The 17,659-nt window shown below is 41.0% G+C and overlaps 1 protein-coding gene and 1 long non-coding RNA gene across 2 annotated transcripts in view; both read right to left on the bottom strand.

The window, feature by feature from the left end:
• LOC115588307 (B-cell receptor CD22-like) overlaps positions 1 to 17,659 on the bottom strand; it is a 342,428-nt gene that overhangs the window by 57,420 nt on the left and 267,349 nt on the right. The window lies entirely within an intron of this gene.
• Positions 5,643 to 6,101, bottom strand: LOC115587810 (uncharacterized). Its single transcript, XR_003985185.1, has 3 exons — positions 6,042 to 6,101; positions 5,867 to 5,924; positions 5,643 to 5,740 (listed from the first exon to the last, which is right to left on the bottom strand). It is a non-coding gene; the product is annotated as an uncharacterized LOC115587810 (long non-coding RNA).

Raw genomic sequence — 17,659 nt, forward strand, 5'->3', positions numbered from 1 at the left:
TCCACTGCTAAGGAGAGGAACAGGCTGCTAACGTCAGCTACTGCTTGGTCCTTTCGATGGGGCACTACTATAGTTTTATTCCGCTTTACTGTTAGTTATAAAAAATGTAAATGCAATGTGAAATGTTAAAATATAAAAAGGCGTTGCTGTGTTAGTAAGTTTCTATAGCATGCTGTTACTTTAGCTAGCATAGCTGCGGTCGAGTGAGGTAGGGAGCTAATGAAGTGAAGCGTGACAGAAAGCATAGATTGCCCACACACAGTTCAGACTGCAGATGTGGAGAGGCTCTTCTCAGCTCTCAAGCTAGTAAGACATTTTATATGAAAATATTATTCTTCAAAGAAGTGAATTACACAAATTAAGATGCTGATTTTTAAGGTTAATCTCATTTTTAGGTGAAGACACCTCTGCGAAACAGGCTGACAGATTGCCACCTATATGTCTGCTGCCAGGTGGCAATTGATGGCCCTCAGCCAGGAACTTTTAAGATGGAGAAGTTTGTTCGGCGCTTCTAGAGAAGCAATTCAACCAGAAGAGTAAAATGTTCAAAAGGGGGCTGCGAATTATGCAAATAAAGGGTGAATTACAACTAAAGCAAATTGAGTCTGTTTTTAGTTACCTATAGTGATGATAGTGGTCAAAATTATGTGAAATTGCACAGTTTTTGTTTAAAAAAAAGCTTTTTAAAAAAAGGTAAGGCCAAGGAACGCTAACCCCGCTTCTTCAGCTGCCCACCCCCTAAGACCTCTAAAAACCCAGGGAAAACCCTGGCAAGAAAGCAACACATCCCCCCACTCTGTGGAGAGGAGAAGATCTGCCAGGTCAAGAGGTTAGGGACTCGGAGGAAGGAGCAATTTTAGTCAAAGATAATCATGGCATGGCAGGACCTTGTTAAGATACAGGACAAAGGACATGTGTTCCAACACTGCTGTTCTCCACTATTCCCTCTCCCACCTGGAAAATAAACTCCTATGTCAGGATGCTCTTTGTGACTACAGCTCCACCTTCAACACAGTCATCCCCCACAAACTCACTCGACAAACTGTCTACACTTGGTCTGCACCGCATCATCTATGACTGGCTCCTAAACTTTCTGACTGGCGGGCCCCAGTCTGTCAGGATTGGAACTAGGACTTCAGCCAGCATCATCACAAATATTGGCACTCCACAGGGATGCATCCTCAGCCCAATCCTCTCCACCATAATGAACCATTATACTGTGGCACATTTAATTCTTATGGACACAAAATGTGACGACATGAGAAATAAAGATAAGGATGGTGAGCACAGGGACCCCCCAGGGCTGTGTGCTGAGTCCTCTTCTGTACACCCTCTTCACCTGCGACTGTGCCCCCACCCAGCACAACACCACCATTATCCGTTGGCGGATGACACAACAGTCATCGGACTGATCAATGGTGGGGTGGAGACAGACTAAAGGGAGGAGGTGGATCAGCTGGTGTCCTGGTGCCACACAAATATCTCTCCTTAAATGCAGAGAAGGCTAAGGAGATGATTATCGACCTGAGGAGGAGGGGGAGACCAGCACAGCCCACTTCACATCGGTGAGACACAGGTACAGAGGGTGAAGGCCTTTAAATTCCTCAGCACCAACATCAGCAAGGACCTCTCCTGGTCTCACAACTCCCAGCACATTGCCAGGAAGTCTCTGCAGCGGCTGTACTTCTTAAGAAAACTGAGGAAATTTGGACTGCCACCAAACTCCCCACAAACTTCTACAGATGTACAGTGGAAAGCATCCTGACCAACTCCATCACAGTGTGGTTTGGAAACTGCACAGTACAGGAAAGGAAGGCTCTCCAACGTGTGATTAAAACTGCACAATACATCTGTGGAGCAGACTTCCCATCACTTCAGGACATTTACAACACCTGGGTTACAAAGAGGGCACACAACATCACCAAGGACACTACACACCCCTAGCACACACTCTTCACACTGCTACCATCTGGCAGACGCTACAAGAGCGTGAAAGCCAGAACAACCAGACTTAAAAACAGTATTTATCCACAGGCCATCAGGCTGCTGAATGACTGTCTCATGACAACTCTGTATACTGGCACTATACTCAATACTGTGAACTATATTTGCATTATGTACATATTCAATATCCAATGTATATATTCAATATATCTCAATGTCTTCAGTGCCTTCTGCTGAATGTGAACTTGCACATGCAAACATGCCTGTCATTTATATATTTTTTCTTATAAATATGTTTAATATTTTTGTGTTTTTAATTTTGTGTGTCAGGTAACTCGCAAATTAAGAATTTCATTGCCTGGTGTAAACTATGTGTATATGACAAAAACATCTTGAATCTTGAATAAGCCAAAGGACAGAGTTGAATTCAAATGTCTTGATATCTGGTGAACAAATAATAATCTCAAACATTAACAGAAGAATAATTAGTTTAAAGCTGAAGTTTAAACGTTCTGCACACTAATGTTCCACCTACAGAGCTGTCCAACAGCTCCTTCACTTGTTTTAGTTTAGTGTGTTTATTTCGGTCTTGTAAGAAAAAAAACAAAAAACAAATACAATAGACAAATATAAAAGTATAAATACAAAACAAAACAAAACATAACAAAACAAAAACAAAAACAAAAACAAAATAAATCAATAACAAAAACAAATCAAAACAAAAACACAACAAGCAATAAGTTTTGACCGAAAAGGTGTAGGCTGAAGCATCAGCTTATTTTGCCTACCCTTCTTAAATTAACATTATCGGTTTGCTCATTTTAAAAAATTTTGGAAGAAAAAAAAACAAAAAAAAACAAAACAAACAAAAACAAAAACAAGAAACAGAAACCTGCATATTCTACATACAGCAATTTATGAGCACAGTGGTATTTATAATTCAGTTTATATTTATTAATAATATTATTTTTAAATAACTTTTTGAATCTGTTAAGTGTGTTGCACAGTTTGATTTCTAATTCTAGATTATTCCATGATTGACTCCTTTAATAGATATACATCTTTGTTTCACATTTGTTCGTACCTTTGCTTTTGTATACACTTAAGTCCCTCTTAGTTCATATCGACTGGTTCGAATCTGAAACATCCTCTGGACACCATCTGGAAGCATATTATTATTTACTTTATACATAATTTGAGCAGTTTTATAGTCCACAAGATCATTGAATTTTAAGGTCTGTAGGTTTATGAAAAATGTGTTTGTTGAGTCTCGATAATCAGCCCTGTTAATTATCCTTATTGCTCTCTTTTGTAATATGAAAATTGGTTTTGTAATTGTTTTGTATGCATGCCCCCAGACCTCTATGCAATAAGTAATGTATGGCTCGACAAATGTTCGATACAATAAATGTAATGAGTATTTGTTGAGGATGTATTTTGTTTTATTTAATATTGCAATAGATTTTGATATTTTGCTCTTTATATGATTTATATGTGGTTTCCAGCTTATTTTGTCATCCATAATAACTCCTAAAAACTTATTTATATTAACTCTTTGTATTTCAATATTGTTTATCCTAATTTGTGTTTGATCTAAATTTTTACGGTCTCCAAATACTATATATTTAGTTTTATTTAAGTTAAGTGAGAGTTTATTAATGTCAAACCATCTTTTTATCGTTCCAAGTTCTCTCTCCACTGTGTCCAGAAGGTGCCTCAGATCTTTACCAGAGCAAAGTAAATTCGTGTCATCAGCAAACAAAACAAAATGTAATAGCTTGGACACATTGCACATATCATTAATGTACATAATAAATAATTTTGGACCCAGCACCGAACCTTGTGGGACCCCACATGTTATCCTCCGCAAGTCAGATTTTTCATCATTTAATTGCACATATTGTTTTCTATTATCTAAATAATTTTTTAACCATGTATATGCTATGCCCCTGATCCCATATCTTTCCAGCTTCGTCATTAATAAATTATGATCAATGGTGTCAAATGCTTTTTGCAAGTCCAAAAACACCTACTGTGTATTCCCTTTTGTCTATTGCTGACGATATTTTTTCTGTAAGTTCCATAACAGCCATTGTGGTGGATCGGTTTGATCTGAACCCATATTGATGTTCACTTAATAAGTTTTGTGTTTCTATGAAATGATCGAGTCTATGAATAAATAATTTTTCTAAAATTTTTGAAAACTGTGGAAGTAGAGAAATTGGTCTGTAGTTTGAAAATTGATGTTTATTTCCATTTTTGTATATTGGAATGACTTTTGCTATTTTCATTTGGTTGGGGAATATGCCGGTTTGGAATGACTGGTTGCAGATATGGGTCAGAGGTCTAGCTATACTATCTATAATATCTTTTACTAATGCCATATCAACATCAATACAGTCAGTGGATTTTTTATTCTTAAAGTTTTTTACCACATCAATTAGTTCCCTCTCAGATATCTTCTTAAGAAAGATGGTGTTTGGGTTTATGTTAATAGTGCTTTCGTCTACATCATTTTTTACTACTGGGTTCACAATTTCCTTGGCTAAATTATAACCAACATTCACAAAATAGTTGTTAAAGTCATTTACAATCTCCCTTGTTTTGGTTGTGATTGATTGATTTTTTTTAATAAAATAATTTGGATAATTTGATTTTCCTACACCTTTATTAATTATACTGTTAAGCACTTTCCATATACCCTGTGTATTATTTTTATGCTCTTCTAATTGTTTGTGGTAATAATCCTTTTTATTGAATCTCATTATACTTGTTAATTTATTTTTATATTTTTTATATTTATTTTCAGCTTCCTTTGTTCTCAATTTTAAAAACTGTTTATAAAGTAAGTTTTTCTTTTTACAAGCATTTTCTAGTCCCCTCGTAATCCAGGGCTTGTCATCATATTTCTTTTTTTTTTTTGTTCTTATGGGACAGTGTTTATCATATAAGGTGGCAAAAACAGACAGAAATTCTTCATATGCTTTATGTTGTGGAAGCTGGCTGTTGATTTGACTCAGCAGCAGAAATAATTGGAAAATGTGACATCTGTCAAAGAGTTTTACTACTGGACTTATGTTTGTGTGAAAATATAAACTGTACATGAAGTAAATTGTGATGCTCTCAGCTCACTGTCTCACTTTGAACACTTTATTGGCTTTGTCAGCCAGACAGGTGAAAACCCAGAAGCTGATCAGAGACTTTTCAGATATTATTTATTATTCTGTAGAATTTCATGATACATTTGGTTTAACATCTCATCAATTTCAATAATATAACTGACTTTACAGGTTAAAATAAGCTCTCATAGTTTAAGCAATAAGCTGATCTGAACAATAAATCATGTCTGACAGCTGGACAGATTCAGTTGAAGCTGCCGACTCCACGTTCTTCTAAACTTCCTGCTACATGCTGCTGCTGACTGTCTGTGCTGCTGACTCCTACCTGCTGCTGCAACTGAAAACTCAACATGAAAACTTTTGGAGCTGAAGGTAAATGTGTCCACTTCCCCCACATCCTCCACAGCCTCGCTCTCCTCTGTGATATTTCAATGTGGTACTTCTTTGTGTCCATCAGGTGAGTCCTGCCTCTGGTTCAGCTGCATCTGAAGAGAATCACAGAACACGTGTAAAGTTTTAGTTGTGACTGTGACTGTAAATCTAAAGTCGGGATGTTTTATTGGATGCAGGAGTCTCTAACTGACTGGACTTCACAGCATGTCTTCCTGCTGCTCTGTGTCTTCTGTCTGTGCTGCAGTGAAGTCTGAGACGTCCTCATACTCAGGACAAGAGTCCAACTGAAGGAGAGACGACAAAATGAGGCTCAAAGGACCTCGTTCATGAACCGACATCAAATCAGATCAGTCAAGTTACTATGACTGTGATATAGAGAGGTTTGTCAAGGGCCTCTCTCTCTGTCTCACCTCTATCATCTCGACAGATTCTTGTGGTTCAGTGGTGGAGCTCAGAGTTTTCTTCTTCCTGGATTGAGTCAAACAACAACAAACACAAAATTCCACATTTAGAAACTCACATCACTAAAACTAAATGAAGTCTGAAGAAGAAAATAAAAGAGCAGATGGATTCTGATTGTTTCACCTCGTCCACAGACTCAGGAGAAGAAGAGGAATCAGCATCAAGACCACCACAGTCAACCTGTGATGTTCACTATCATTGTTGAATTCACTAGAAATACACACAGATATGTGATGAGAATCAATCACTTTTCCAGGTCTTTTACCTTTTTAGAGCTATCGTCTTTTAACCTACACAAATAGACCACAGTTATCAGTAAATTCACATTATATCTGGAGATATGTGAGTAAACATGTGAAGCAGGTTCACTGTGGCTACAAGTCATGTCTCTTAACGCTGAGTCAGCAGGACAACAGAGCTGCTTATATTTTGTACTCACACTGGACATCGACTGATACAGACGAGGACATGATCTCTCCATACTGATTCTCAGACTTGCAGGAGTAGTTCCCTCTGTCCTCAGAGCTGATGGAGGAGAAATGATAGATGCCTATCTGTCCTCGAAGCAACTTTTGTTTCTTCTTGTACCAGGTGTATTTAGCTGCTGGGTTAGCATCACTGCTACAGGTCAGAGTCACTGAACTGCCCTCCACTATCTCAGCAGAGGGACTCACTGACACAGAGGGATGTCTTGGAGCATCTGGAGGAGATGTGAACATATTTATTATTAATTGGGATACAGATGACTTTTCACAGTGGATCTGGATATTTAATTGTTTATTATACATGGTCTTATTTTCCTGCACAAGCTACAAAATCAATATATATTACATTTCCTTGCTGCAGTCAGAGCTTCCTCTACATTGGTGTCTCCAGTGAAATTATGGTCCTAAGTGATGATGTTGGTTCTGTAATTTAATCACTTTCTACAATATTACAAAGGTTGTCTTGTAGTCAAATCCAGTCAGTAATTTTGTTTTCATGTATCTGGTGAAAAAACTACTAATATATGAACATCATTCCTCAGAGACAGGTTGTAACAGGACTCTGGTCACATTAGATGTTGGATGTGTATTTATGTGTGGCAGCATCTGAAACTTTAGAGGTGGTTTTCTGGATCAATGAACATCTGTGCAGATCTGGAAACAGTTCGTGAATCAAACATCATTTCATCATCTACTGTAGCTGCTCAGTGAACAACAGCAGCAGACTGTGAATGAAACAGGCAGAGCTGGAGAAAGTGCACCATCAGCAAAACACCTGACTGGGTAATAAAGTTTTAAAAAGTTGTCATTAGTTGATTTAAATCAGCTGCATTATACTCACATTCACATTAATATAGATGTGTTTAGACATCATCCCCTGCAGCTCGTTCTCAGCTGTACAGTAATACTCTCCAGAGTCAGAGGACTGGATGGAGCTGAAGACAAGCTGTGGTTCTTTACTGAGAGGTTGAAGGTCTGGATCTCCATTCTTCTTGTACCAGGTGTATTTAGCTGCTGGGTTAGCATCACTGCTACAGGTCAGAGTAACTGAACTGCCCTCCACTATCTCAGCAGAGGGACTCACTGACACAGAGGGAAGCTTTGGAGCATCTGGAGGAGAAAACATGAACACATTTTACATTTAATTTCAATATATGTGTTGACATTAGGATCCACATCAGAAAAACTAAAGCTACTTCATCGTACTTTTAATTCAAATTGAAAACATAAAGCACACAAAGACTCAAAATGTCTCACAGTTCATCAGTGCTAATGCAGCAGATCAATGAAATGATCCTGGTTCAGAGTTCATGTTTACTCATTAACTCTAGTAGTTAAATAAGAGGAGTGAGTTTTTTGTAATCCAAAAAGAATTGACCTGTTAAAGACATGAAGGTAAATCTTGTTTTACATAATCTCCAGTGTGAGCTGATATTTAACTGTTTAATTTTGCAGACGGACAATGAAAGATATTTATGCATCATGTCTACAATCTCATGGGGCTGTGATTTGGTTGTCACCCAATTCTGCACAATGAATCACCAAATACCACTGAATTACATGTAGTTAAGGTCCAGTACAACAGGTCGGCTCAAAAGGCTCCACCAGGTGTTATTTCAGTGGACGACTGTAAGTAAACTCACACAGTGGAGGAGAGCGGCAGTTCTCATGTCCTTCTACAGCACAGGAAAAGCTGTCTGTAGGAGTGAAGTAGTCTGAATAAGAAGAAGATGTTTGTCCCTGAATGATCCGTCCATTCTTGTACCAGACGTAGCGAGGATGACCAGGTAGAAGACGACTGCTGTGACAGATCAGCTCTGCCCAGAGTTCAGAGGGAGAGGCCTGTAAGCTGTTCACCCTCACCTGCAGATCTGAATATGTGAATAAGAAACAGAAGTCTTCATTTTAGACTGAATGTCAACACACACACACACACACACACACACACACACACACACACACACACTCAGATGAAAATGTTACCTGTGACTGACAAAGTGACTCCAGGTGAACCAGAATATTTCCCACGTTCTTGGTCTGTAAGGATTCTGAACTTGTACTCAGCTGAGTCGCTCTCTCTCAGGTCTGTGATTCTCAGAGTGCAGTTGTTGTTACCACAGTCATACTGCACACGACCTGAATACCCTGGTTCATTTTTCAGATCTGTATAATTCCCATTCACCACTGTCCTGTACCAGAATCTGTTCTCAACTCTCTGTACAGTGGATGGGTATGTGTAGGTGCAGCTCATGTCCACTGTTGATCCTTTTAAGGCATAGATCTCAGTAGAGCTGTAAGTCACTCCCCAGCCATCCTGACCCTGTATCACTGTAACACAGAGAACATCTGCTTTGAACCATTCACAGAGATGAGGCATTTTACACAGAGTAGTAAAACGAAAGATGTTACCCCACACACATATTAACTTCCTTTTGTGGTAACTTTCTGACTCTTTGTTACAATCATGCTCTAAGGCTTTGATGCTGTGTCTGAATGAAGTGAGGTTGATCATAAACAATGTGTAAGCTTAGTTATTCACACTGAGTGCAATTTAAGAGTGAAAGATGTGAACATGCCTTCTACAGTTAAACTCAGTGTGCACCCAGTCTGAAGCTGCAGTGAAGTGAACAGGAATGTATTGAACCTGTGACCTTTAATGCAGTTTATTGACCAGGATAAGAGGAGAAATAGTATTTATTAGAGTCTGTGCTGTTCTTGGTCAGTTCTCTCTGTTCACTCTGTGATCAGGATGCTGCTGAGGTAAGTGTGAACACTACAAAAATAAAAGCAGAAGACTGAGGTGTCAAACTTCTTCAAGCAGCTATGATGTAATGATAAGCGTCTGCATATAGCATGGAAACATCACACTGACGTCAGACAGCACTAACAGAACTAGCAGGGAGTGGTGCGGATGTACGATCATATACAAGAAGTACAGTCAGTTTTTGGGGTTTTACTGTGAGAACAATATCCCTCCAAAAAACTTCACTGTGATAAAAGTAGCTGCAGATACAAACTAATCGTCCTCCACATGAGCTGCTGCTTCTGCAGCCAGGGTCGACTTTAGAACACATTAAACAGGAAGAGAAGGGAAAAGTTCTGAAAACCCAAAATATTCTCAGTTTACAGCGTGTAAAAGTGCTGAGCACACAGCTACTTCATGCAAAAGTCCAGATTCCCTCTATAAATGCAGTAAATGTAACTGTACCTGACACAGAGAGAAGGAAGACGACAAATCCACTCACTGCTGCAGTAAAACTCATATCTGCTCCTCTGATCTCTCTGTGAGGTTTCAGAGACAATAAAACATGTCAGCAGATAAAATAATGATGCACACAGGAGGTTTATAGTCTCAGTCACATCTACAAACAATTCTACTTACAATGAAGACGGACGTCGTCTTGAAAGAAGCCGTTCCTCAGTTGTGAGTGAGCAGAAGACAGATATCACGCTCTTAAACCACTAGATGTACTTCCTCTTTAGCTTATTAACATACATGATGTGCCAAATGCCAGTCAACACCCACATCGTACTAAAGTAATGATACACATAGTTCAAAAAGACTGGTAGGATCTGATGAGGACACACAAGGGTTTTTAATGACTTTGGCTCATTTAGGTGGTTCAGATTGATAAACATGTGGATTGGGATAAAACAGAGAGAGAAAGAGAGACAGTGTCTTTTTGTAATTTGGGTGAACTGACCCTTTAAAGCAGACAGAGGAGGAAGCACTCACAGTGATGAAGCCTGAATGTGCCACACTTAAACTTCCCCACTAGAGGGCAGTGAACCATCAGAGATACTGAATCAGGAGCCTGAAACAACATTTTAACCTCCATCACTGTATGTTAGAACATTCCATAATACATATTACAACAAACTCAACTCTTTGAGTTGACCAAAACTAAAAACTAATCGAATGTTCCAAATACTTTAAATGTACTAACCATATGACTCACATGCAAATGTCTTGTACTTACACAGTGAAGAGAGATGACGAGTTGATATGTCTATATTTATTCTCAAACTTGCAGTGATAGAGCCCTCTGGCTCTGGAGCTGATGGAGGGGAAATGGAATTTTCCCCCTGGTGTCTGAATCAGTGTTTGTACCATGTATAATTAGCTGCTGGGTTAGCATCACTGCTACAGGTCAGATTCACTGTTAGCTGCTGGGTTAGCATCACTGCTACAGGTCAGATTCACTGTTAGCTGCTGGGTTAGCATCACTGCTACAGGTCAGATTCACTGTACTACCTTCATCTGGCAAACCATCCGGCGCCTCAGGAGGGGGAAGCAGTCCTCCATCAACACTGTTTACAGTGGACGTGGGAGGCTGTTGACCTCGACTTGGGGACATTGTCGGGCGGTGGAAGGAATACTTCGAGGATCTCCTTAATCCCACTGACACGCCTTCCATAGAGGAAGCAGAGGCTTGGGACTCAGAGGTTGACCCATTCATCACCCAAGCCGAAGTCACTGAGGTAGTCCGGAAGTTCCTCAGTGGCAAAGCACCGGGGGTGAATGAGATCTGCCCTGAGTACCTCAAGTCTCTGGATGTTGTGGAGCTGTCTTGGTTGACACGTCTCTGCAGCATCGCGTGGCAGTCGGGGACAGTGCCTCTGGACTGGCAGACCGGGGTGGTGGTCCCCCTATTCAAAAACGGGGACCGGAGGGTGTGTTCCAACTATCGGGGGATCACACTCCTCAGCCTCCCTGGGAAAGTCTATTCCAGGGTACTGGAGAGGAGAATTCGGCCGATAGTCAAATCTCGGATTCAGGAGGAACAATGCGGTTTTCGTCCGGGCCGCGGAACACTGGACCAGCTCTGTACCCTCCACAGGGTGCTCGAGGGTTCATGGGAGTTTGCCCAACCAGTCCACATGTGTTTTGTGGACTTGGAGAAAGCATTCGACCGTGTCCCTCGTGGCATTCTGTGGGAGGTGCTCCGGGAGTACGGGGTCGGAGGCCCTCTGTTAAGGGCTGTACGGTCCCTGTACGACCGGAGCAGGAGCTTGGTTTGCATTGCCGGCAGTAAGTCAGACCTGTTCCCGGTGCATGTTGGACTCCGGCAGGGCTGCCCTTTGTCACCAGTCCTGTTCATTATTTTTATGGACAGAATTTCTAGGTGCAGCCACGAGCCGGAGGGAGTCTGGTTCGGGAGCCACTTGATTTCATCTCTGCTTTTCGCGGATGATGTGGTCTTGTTGGCCCCTTCAAGCCAGGACCTCCAGCATGTCCTGGGGTGGTTTGCAGCCGAGTGTGAAGCGGGGCCATGGTTCTCGACCGGAAAAAGGTGGCTTGTTCCCTCCGAGTTAGGGGAGAGTTCCAGCCTCAAGTGGAGGAGTTTAAGTATCTTGGGGTCTTGTTCACGAGTGAGGGAAGGACGGAACAGGAGATTGACAGGCGGATCGGTGCAGCGGCCGCAGTAATGCGGTCGTTGTATCGGTCTGTCGTGGTGAAGAGAGAGCTGAGTCGAAAGGCGAAGCTCTCGATTTACCAGTCAATCTACGTTCCTACCCTTGCCTATGGCCATGAACTTTGGGTCATGACCGAAAGAATAAGATCCCGGACACAAGCGGCTGAAATGAGTTTCCTCCGCAGGATGGCAGGGCGCTCCCTTAGAGATAGGGTGAGAAGCTCTGTCATCCGGGAGGAGCTCGGAGTAGAGCCGCTGCTCCTCCACATCGAGAGGAGCCAGCTGAGGTGGCTTGGGCATCTGTTTCGGATGCCCCCGGGAGGAGACCCCGAGGAAGACCCAGGACACGCTGGTGTGACTATGTGTGACTGAATGTGAAAAAAATACCATCTCCTACAGACTCAACTCGTCTTCCCCGGCCATGTAGTTTCAGGAAAGGGATTGGAAATGGATCCCATGAAGGATGATGCCATCACGGCCTACCCAGGTCCAACAGAGTTAAAAAGTCTCCAGAGGTTCCTAGGATTGGTGGGTTGGTATCACAAGTTCCTTCCTAGGTTAGGGGATATTGTGGCTTCACTCAATGACCTCAAAAAGAAAGGGATGTTATGGGAATCGTCGGCTTAGTGTCAAGCGTCATTTGAACATCGAAAGCGCTTATTGCCATCTCAACTGGTGCTAGCGCAGCCGAGGCCACACCTTGGCTTTCAGGTGCACTGTGACTCCAGTGGTGTGGGGCTAGGAGCTGTTCTGATGCAGTCCATTGAAGGTGAAGAAAGAACAATCTCCTTTGCTTTGAGAGCTCTCCATGGTGCTGAACTGAGGTATTCTACCTCAGAGAAGGAATGTCCGGTGGTGATGTGGGCAGTCGAAAAGTGGGATCATTACCTTGAAGGGGAAGCATTTAATGTGTTCACAGACCATAGTGCTCTGACCTGGGCATTCAACTGCCCTAAGGCATCATCCCGCCTCACCAGATGGACACTCTGCTTGCAGGCTTTCTCCTTCTGGGTCCACTACAAGCATGGGTGCTGTAATGTTGTTCCGGATGCTCTGTCCCGCGCCATGCCACTACAAGAATGTAGTGTGTGTCTGTGGCTGTCGCCAAGTCATACTGGGCTGATTTACCCAGTTCCCTTCAGGCCATTGAATGCAGCTGGACAATACATTGTGCCAAGAGCTGGAGCTAACAATCTGCCAGCCCACACCAGGCTGCATCCATTACCAAGAACAACAGGGAGTTTTGCACAGAGGTGTGCCCTCAAAATACAGCTGATTTAACTACCAGTTGGTTGTGCCGACTGTGCTGGTGCCAGAGTTCCTCTCATACTTCCACAACAGCCCATTTGGAGGACATTTAGGAAGGATGTAGGTGCTGCTGAAAATCTTGGAGGTAGCATGGTGGCAACGGAGGTCAAAGCACCCAGCAAGATGATAGGAGTGGACTTCATCGGGCCATTCCCACTCAGTAAGGCTCAGAATTCAGTCCTGATGGTTCTAGTAGATTACTACAGTAGGTGGGTGGAGCTTTTCCCTCTGAAGGGCACCAAGACACCAAAGGTCTGTCAAATCTTGAAAAATGACATCTTCACACGCTGGGGGGCACCCACCTACCTGGTGTCAGATCGACGCCCTCAATTCACAAGCCAGCTGATGTCCAGCCTGTGCGAATCCTGGGGTGTGGCCCAAAAGTTCACTACAGCCTACCACCCCTGAAAACCACGATAGCTTGCTTTGTAGAAAACCATCATCAGGATTGGGATCGGTGGCTGCATGAATTACGGTTGGCTATCAACACGGCAGTACATGAGACCACTGGTGTAACGCCTGTACTGTACTGTAACTTATCAAGTCTGCTCGTTCCCTTAAATTTGCATATGTACTTTTCCCTTTTTGAGTTAATAATTGAAGGAGATTGTTACATCTGTACCACTGTAACACAGAGGACATCAGAAACTACAATCAAATTCATAACAGAGGATAGAAGACATGAACATGCTTCGTAACACAGAGTTAACACTGAAATTACATTGCTAACAACAAATCCTGCTTCGGAGTACAGGCACCAAATGAACCACTAACAGCTCCAAGTATAGATCACTGACACAGCACTACTCTTATTCTTTAACATTAACTACACAAAAATGGAAACAGAAAACAGAACTGAATGTGTTTTGATGGTCTGCAACATTTGGCATCATATCACACAAACAATCTAGAAGAATATTATTTAGGTTATCATTATTTTTTGTATGATTCTAAAAAATATATTTGAGCTTGCTCTGAGTAACGAAATGCCCAACAATGTAAATATAGACATTCATTACCTGGAACAGAGAGAAGGAGGATAAGGAATCCACTCACTGTCACTTTTAAACTCATAGCTGCTCCTCTCATCTCAGTGTGACTCCCGAGAAATTAAATCAGCAGGTCAATGTATGAAAGATCAATCATATCACATGAATCATTACACTAAATGAATCAATAAATAATTCTGCTTACAACAGAGAAACATTTCCTCTTTAAAGATAATGTCCCTCTGTGGTCAGCACAGTAGGCAGCAGACAGATGTGAAGCTGTTAAACTAGACTTTTTAATGTGCATGTAGTCAGTAACTGTCTGACTTAACTAGTTATTCTATTGTTTTGTAAACTGTATATGGACCTCTTAATGCTGATTATTTAAGAGTGAGAGACTCGTTCCGTGGGTTTCTAACAGGGGTAGAGGTAACGATTGCATTTACTCTTGTAAAGGAAACAAAGTCTTTATGTCTGCTGGTACTTGTGAGGGGCAGACTGATTATTGACACTGGCTCATTATGTCAAATAACCACCCAGCCCTGAAAAATCCACATCGGTCGACCCCTGGTGCTTTACTTCTTTTCAAGTTGAAATCGTTAGAGCACAAAAACAAAAGTCACATGATAAAGTCATTATGAACCATTTAAGAGAGAAACAAAATAAATGTCTTCAACCAGCAGCTGCAGTGTTGAAGGGACAGCGCTCCATGTCAAGACAACAATGTGTAGTGCAATGAGTTACAGTCTCCACCAGATGGCAGTTTGTTAGTGGAAGACTGTTTGGTAAACTCACACACCACACAGGAATAGATGCCTTCAGAATAAAAGTGGTCTTTGTAAGATGTTTCTATTGTTAAGACTTCTTTAAGAATAGCTTCTCTTTAAAAAGGGATAAACATTTGTTCAGATGAACTGCTAACATTATTCTAGTTTTAAATTCACCCTAACTAACCATGGCTTTAAGGATACGCATCAATTCAACACATTTTCAAGGTTCCAAGACTGTTAGATTTTATGTGGAAATGTAAGACGAAAGAGTCACAGTGTGTATCGGTAAAAATCGACTTTATGTTGCTCTGAATAAGAGTGATAAATGCTTTACAGTTTAAATGAAGATATAACTTACCTTGGCACAGAGAGAAGGGAGATAATAAATCCACTTGCTGCTGCGGGTAAACTTATCGCTGCTCCTCTTATCTTTCTTTAAAGCTTCAGAGATGTTAAAGCTCATCAGCAGATAAATCATGTATGCAACAAATATAACACACCTCAATAAACATCTTTCAGTGGAGAAGGATGTGTTCTTGAAAGACAACGTTCCTCTGTGGTCATCAGAGTGAGCATGAGACTGAGATCAAGCTGTGAAGACAAGCCTGACTTCCTTCTCACATTATTAATATGCATGATGAAGATGGGCTGCAGTTTACGGTCTGTCATACTTCTTAGCCTCACTGGAAAGGCCGACACCAGGGTGTTGATTGACAACTTAAAGTTTCAGAATGACTAGTGTGGCTTCTGCTCACAGAGGAGTGGACTAGCTTCATATCTTTTAACTTCACCAAAACCCAAAACACTTTCCAAACTAAAAATAACCAATGGATGAGGTTATCACCATTAATTATCCTTTATTTGTGCAGGAAGAGCTATTGATTACCTATTTAAGATCTTCTGTGACGGATTAGTTTTCAGCTACAAAAGATGTCCCCCATCTGCGACGCAATAAATATATTTAAGAAAAGTTTGATGATTATCAAGATAATTGCAACATTTAACATTTTCATATGGTCTAAGCCTACCTTTGACCTTGTTCCTGGGGGACCATTTCTGTAGTGGAGTCTCTAAGCAGAATATTTTCACACCAGAGTACTTGTAAAACCAGGGTGACAATAAATATCTCGAATCCTGAATGTTGAGGGTGGTGCCGGAGCTGTTGATACAAACAATCAAATAATATTAAAACTATAACAGTGTTTTGACAAATAACAAAAAAAAACACGATGAACAACACACACAAGAAAAATGAAACAATGAACATGAACACAAAATGGTTTGTTATATTATAAATACTATCTTCTATCTACAAGTCAAATGTGTCTCTTCACTGCCATCTAGCAGCAGAAGTAGAAACTACAACTACATCAGCAAACTACATTCAAACCCCTCCTTGTTTTTCTTAATTAGCACATCAGTTTCAAATTAAAGCATATAATTTGTTAGCTGAGTGAGTACTCTGAGACTTGCCTGTTATCAGCCTCACCAAACAACATATTTTACACAAGCACAGACTCTCATCTGCCACCACAGAGTTAGAAGCTAGTTCATGTTTTACTCCTGAGTAATGTTGTGACCAGAATTGTCACCCCGAATCCTCAGGACCTCAACTCTGTAAACACTGGAGGGAGAGAAGACTGAATGATCACACAGAGTCAAAATTAACTTCCGCCTGTTGCAAGAGGGAGAACTCAACAGCTCAATACAGATCACGTGACCTGCTCCTGCAGCTGTACCCCAAGAGTTCTGAGTTCTCCGTTGTTTGCAGGCTCGTTTTATTGCAATCAAAGGGGCGTTACATTTCATAAAGCATAACCATATTTAGATACATTTTACAGTTTGCTCCACATCTTGTTGTTTGGTTGGGGGTGTTTTTAGGGTAGGGGGTGTTTTAAGCCATATATGGGTGCATTCACACTTTGCTTCATATCCTGGTTGGGGGTGTTTTGCTTCCCCCCCCCTGTCGTACCATCCCCTGTGCTCAAGGACACATATTTGTGTCTTACTCCTCTGCTTCACTTTTGCTTTTGTAACTTTCCACTCTCTCCTATACAGGGGTTACTCTCTGTGTGCATAACAGACTGTTTGTCATCTGAATATCATAAAGCATAGAGAATATAGAAATCCACAGTAACTTAACAACTAGCTAACAAGAGAGAGACTACTGTGACATCACTATTTAACTAAAGTTATTATGGCTCATGTTAGAAAATAATTACTTACTTACACATCCAGCAGTCATGAAACACCTCTGGAGTTGTCTTTCTGGCTTCTTGGTAGATTTTGCTCTGGTTTGCTCATCACCTGTTCCTCTGTAACATGTCCAGGTCTTAAGCTTCTAGATATTCAGGTAACTTTATGAGGTAGAAGCAAAAATGTTCTACCTTTTGTAGTGTTGGAAGAACATCCTGGATCAGTTAGGTAAATTTATGAGTAATAGAATGCTATTTAAGAATCATTTAGTCTTCATAAGTCACAATAAACCCCTTAAATCTAATCAGGTTGGTATCGACAGTAAAATAATAGTAAAGAAATCACTTCTTAAAGGAATCAAAGCCACTTAACTACAGTTAAAAATATGTTTGTCTGAATTGTAGTCAAGTAGAAGTAGCATTTGAAAACATAGTCAAGTGTTGTTAAAGCACAATATGACACAATTAAGTATTTAATAAGTTAATGAATGTTAAAATAATGCTAGCTACTTTCCACCACTTGATACTGGCAGCTAGCATACAACTGGATTATCTGCTAAAACAGTAAGCTAGCATT

The sequence above is a fragment of the Sparus aurata genome, chromosome 1, assembly GCF_900880675.1.
Source record: "Sparus aurata chromosome 1, fSpaAur1.1, whole genome shotgun sequence".
Taxonomy (NCBI): domain Eukaryota; kingdom Metazoa; phylum Chordata; class Actinopteri; order Spariformes; family Sparidae; genus Sparus; species Sparus aurata.